This window comes from Bos mutus, chromosome 3 (assembly GCF_027580195.1).
Source record: "Bos mutus isolate GX-2022 chromosome 3, NWIPB_WYAK_1.1, whole genome shotgun sequence".
Classification (NCBI taxonomy): Eukaryota; Metazoa; Chordata; class Mammalia; order Artiodactyla; family Bovidae; genus Bos; species Bos mutus.
The window spans coordinates 81866717-81871945 of NC_091619.1; positions in this window are offsets into that span (position 1 = coordinate 81866717).

Sequence of the window (5229 nt, forward strand, 5' to 3'; positions counted from 1 at the left end):
TTTTAATTTTATATTGGAGTACAGCCAGTTAACAATGCTATGATAGTTTCAGGTGGACAGCAGAGCAGCTCAGTCGTACATATGCATGTATCCATTCTCCCTCAAACTCCCTTCAAAATCCCCAGTTCCTGATGAAAAACGGGCCTTTCCAATTACCAGGGTATTTTATTATTTTTTTGGCCACACTCTATGGTGTGCAGGATCTTCGTTCCCTGACCAAGGATCAAACCTGCACCTCCTTGCAGTGGAAGCTCAGAATCTTAACCACTGGACCACCAGCAAAGTCCTCAATTACCAGTGCATTCTAAAAGGAAGATGGTAAGGGATGATCCTGTAGATACTTTTAACCAAAATAGAATGGTGCAAAGTTAAACCATGGAGACATTTACCCATAACAGACAAATATCCTGCGTCTATTATCAATGTTTCGGCAAATACTGTTTTCTTCCAGATATGTAAATTTTGTGTTTACTATGGTAGCATAAGCAGGTGGGTGCAAGAGCACCCGGTCCATTATGCACTACCATGAAAGTACCATGAAAGTCCATAAACATGCAGCCTCCTTCTCCAGGACATTTATTAAATCTGCTCCAATTAGTTGCTTGTTCGATGCTTAGGTGGTTACAGCAACTGCTGCTCAACAGAAACTGTGAGAAAAGATCAGAGAAATGTCAACAGTTGACAATCTAACAAGAGGCCATTGTCCCCACTGGAAACTCAAGGGGAAGGACTTGGGTGCATATAAATAGCCTTTGGAATGAAGTACCTTGATCAACTGCTGAGGATATCCTGACAACAGGGACAGGTCTGGATTGACAAGAAGCAGCGAGGACACTGCTAAAATGCCACTCAAACACAGGGTTGAAAGCATCTAGCACACTCAGACCTGAGGTTGATTGTGTTGGGATTCCATTGCCATAATTATTTGTAATCAGTAAGTGGCTCACAGGCTACCTAGAATAGGCTGCTTGTTCTCTCCCCAAGGGTCCTAACCTAGTGAGAGTCAGTGGACTCCTTTGACCATCAATGGAGTTCTAGTCTGTTTGCCCAGAAAAAGAATCCTAGGATGTATAAATACCTAGGATTTCACACATAATCTCTGGGGCTTCATAGATGCCCCAGAAGCTCCAAGGGTCCTGGATTAAGAAATCCTGCTTTAGGGGCTTCCCTGGTGGCTCAGATGGTAAAGAAACCCTGCTTTGTGCTCTTTTTTTTTTCTTTAAATCCTTTACTCCCAGCAGTGAACTGATACTTTTTTCTTTTCAGAATGGATGTCTACTGGTCTACCCTACATTTCCAGAGTCTAGCCTTCCTTCAAGCCCAGTTCTTGTTCATACTCTAGTGCTCTGAACTTTTAGGGCACTTGCAGTTGGTAACAACTCAGTATCCAGTTATATCTAGGACGTCCTGAGTCTATCACTCACACAGCATTGAGATATTCATCCAGTCAACACATATTTAATGAGTGCCTACTATGCTCCAGGCAATGTTTGCAGATGATGATTATATTATATTAACAGCAGGATCACATAACACAACTTGCCAACTTCCCCACTAGACTATGTGTCCTCAGTGGCAAGGACCAGATCTCCTACCTTGCCACATCTTTTTCTCTCTCCTTATTTCCACTCATCAGCAAAGGCTCTGTTCCAATGTCCTCTCTCCTGGGCTGGGTTAGGAAATCTTCTTGAGTACTCTCTGGCATCCTGTGATTACCACGTTAAAACTTCTCGGCATAATTTTGAAGTCATCTGTTTCCATGCCTGTCTCTCCCACTGTGTTTTCATCCAGGGCAGGGTCTTATATCCAGTAGCCTGGAGCCTAGAAATGGTGAAACTCAGTAAATATTTGTTGAATATCTGAGCTTTCACTCACCTCCAGGCCTTCGGAACATGCTGTTCTCTCTATCTGAAATATTCTTCCTCCTTTATTGTTTGCAGATTCTTATCAGCTTAAACATCGCTTCCTCAGGAAAGCTTTTTTTTTTTTCATTCCTAGGTGAAGTTAGATCCCCTTACAAAATGCTCTCCCTAAGACTTTGAACATCTTCCTTGTTTAATATTTATATTCCTTGTTAGAATATCAGCTTCATCAGGGCAGGGGTCATGGCTATCTTATTTTTCTAAGAAAAGTGAAAGTGTTAGTTGCTCAATTGTGTCCAAATCTTTGTGACCCCATGGACTGTAGCCTGCCAGGTTCCTCTGCTCATAGAATTCTCTAGGCAAGAATACTAGAGTGGGTCGCCATTCCCTTTTCCAGGAGATCTTCCTGACCCAGGGATTGAACCCATGTCTCCTGCATGGCAGGCAGATTCTTTACTTTCTGAGCCACCAGGAAAGAACCAAGACATTGTATGGTCCTTTACTATTCAAAGAGTGGTTCAGAGACCAACAGCACTGGCATTCCCTGGGAGCTTGCTAGAGATGTATAGTCTCAAGCTTTACCCCAGACCCATGAAATCAGAATCCCCAGGTGATTTCCATACACATTAAGGCTTGAAAAGCTGTAGTCTATTCCAAATACACTCAATAAATATGTACCAAATGAATAACAAGCATTGAACTGAACAAAATGGAACCAATTCAGCCTTGCTACTGCTGTTGTCTAGCACAAAGCCTGGCTCAAATTAGGCACTCAGCAGGTGTTTGAGGCACAAATACTGTCTTCTATTCATCCATCTTCACTGTGTTTTCTTCAACTGGCTTATAAGCCGAAAGTTGGGGTCCAGGGTCCTATTTTGACCCTTTTTCTTTTTTTTAAGTTGTGAAAGTTTATCGAGAGATAGTTAACAGCAAATTTCCAACATAAGGACAGCATGCTTGGTTTCAGTCTGTCTTTGTTTAAATTGTGGTTGTCCCTTCACATGCTTCTGGCATCTTAATGGGCTCTAGACTTGGTAGAATCTCCTCCTTGACATTAGGACCACCTTTGGGCTTATCCACAGTCTTCAACAGAGCCAGTTCCTATTGATCAGCTTCCATAACAGGCCCTTGAGCAGGTGCCCCTTCATCTTTACTGTCCTGAGCAGGTATAATATCCTATCTCTCAGTTGGTGGTTTCCCTAGTTGAGATTGTTTATCACTGGGCTGCTGAGCAACCAGAGGTCCAACTGGCTGGAAGACTGTCCATCATTTCCATGCAGAATTGGATCTTGTGTTTACATGCCCACTCATATTTTCCAACTTACTCCCCGGCCATATTGCTATGAGGATCTACTGGCTGAGTTTCATTCAATAAGGAAGAATCAGGATGGCAGGAACATGACCTCCCTGGCATAACTATTGTTGGCCTTTTTTTCTTATCTCTGTATCTTCTAGTTCTCCATATGCATAGAGAGTAGTCAATAAAGACTTGAAGCTAGCCTGATACTTCAAGGTTAAGTAATACATCATCCACTGGATTGGATTCAAGCTAGCTATTTTGAAGGGCGGGATACATGTAAAGTGATTGGGGACATTTCTAGTTGTTTGACACCCTTGAGCCTGAAGAGTTGTGCTTTTAGTCTTATTCCTCATCTCCATATGGAACATCCCATGTACGGTAACAAAATGGAGAGGCCATAGCAATGAGAACTTTGGTTTCTGGCTTTGACTGTTTTCACAGGACACTGTTTGGTTTGAAGAGGCCTAATAATGCCACTTGGGGAAGTGGCATCAGCAGTAAGGAATCCACCTGCAATGCAAGACTCAGGTTCAATCCCTGAGTCAGGAAGATCCCCTGGAGGAGGGTATGGCAACCCACTTCTTGCCTGGAGAATCCCATGGACAGAGGAGCCTGGTGGGCTAGAGTTCATAGGGTTCAAAGAGACACAACTGAAGCGACTCACCGTGCATACATGCACAATGACGCCACTTACACAAGCAAAAACGGTGAAACAGATCCTTCTGAGTAGTATGTTTTAGTATAACTGTCTCTTCCAGATTTTCTCCAGTAAAAAAACATGTGCCTTTTGGCATTTGGTCTTAGTATTAGGACAACTTACAAACTATGGGCAAAGGCTTTGTATCACTTCAATTGCTCAGTCGTGTCCAACTCTTTACGACCCCATGAACCCCAGCACGCCAGGCCTCCCTGTCCATCACCAACTCCCGGAGTTTACCCAAACTTATGTCCATTGAGGTGATGCCATCCAACCATCTCATCTTCTGTCGTCCCTTTATCCTCCTGCCTTCAATCTTTACCAACATCAGGGTCTTTTCAAATGAGTCAGCTCTTCGCATCAGGTGGCCAAAATATTGGAATTTCAGCTTCAACATCAGTCCTTCCAATGAATGTTCAGGACTGATTTCCTTTAGGATGGACTGGTTGGATCTCCTTGCAGTCCAAGGGACTCTCAAGAGTCTTCTCCAACACCACAATTCAAAAGCATCAATTCTTCGGCACTCAGCTTTCTTTATAGTCCAACTCTCACATCCATATATGACTACTGGAAAAACCATAGCCTTGACTAGATGGACCTTTGTTGACAAAGTAATATCTCTGCTTTTTAATATGCTGTCTAGGTTGATCATAACTTTCCTTCCAAAGAGTAAGCGTCTTTTAATTTCATGGCTGCAGTCCCCATCTGCAGTGATTTTGGAGCCCCAAAAAATAAAGTCAGACACTGTTTCCCCATCTATTTGCCATGAAGTGATGGGACCAGATGCCATGATCTTCGTTTTCTGAATGTTGAGCTTCAAGCCAACTTTTTCACTCTCCTCTTTTACTTTCATCAACAGGCTGTTTAGTTCTTCTTCACTTTCTGCCATAAGGGTGGTGTCATCTGCATATCTGAGGTTATTGATATTTCTCCCAGCAATCTTGATTCCAGCTTGTGCTTCTTCCAGCCCAGCATTTCTCATGATGTACTCTGCATATAAGTTAAATAAGCAGGGTGACAATATACAGCCTTGATGTACTCCTTTCCCGATTTGGAACCAGTCTGTTGTTTCATGTCTACTTCTAACTGTTACTTCCTGACCTGCATACAGGTTTCTCAAGAGGCAGGTCAGGTGATCTGGCATTCCCATCTCTTTCAGAATTTTCCACAGTTTATTGTGATCCTCACAGTCAAAGGATTTGGCATAGTCAATAAAGAAGAAATAGATTTTTTTTTGGAACTCTCTTGCTTTTTTGATGATCCAGCAAATGTAGGCAATTTGATCTCTAGTTCCTCTGCCTTTTCTAAAACAAGCTTGAACATCTGGAAGTTCACAGTTCATGTATTGCTGAAGCCTGACTTGGAGAATT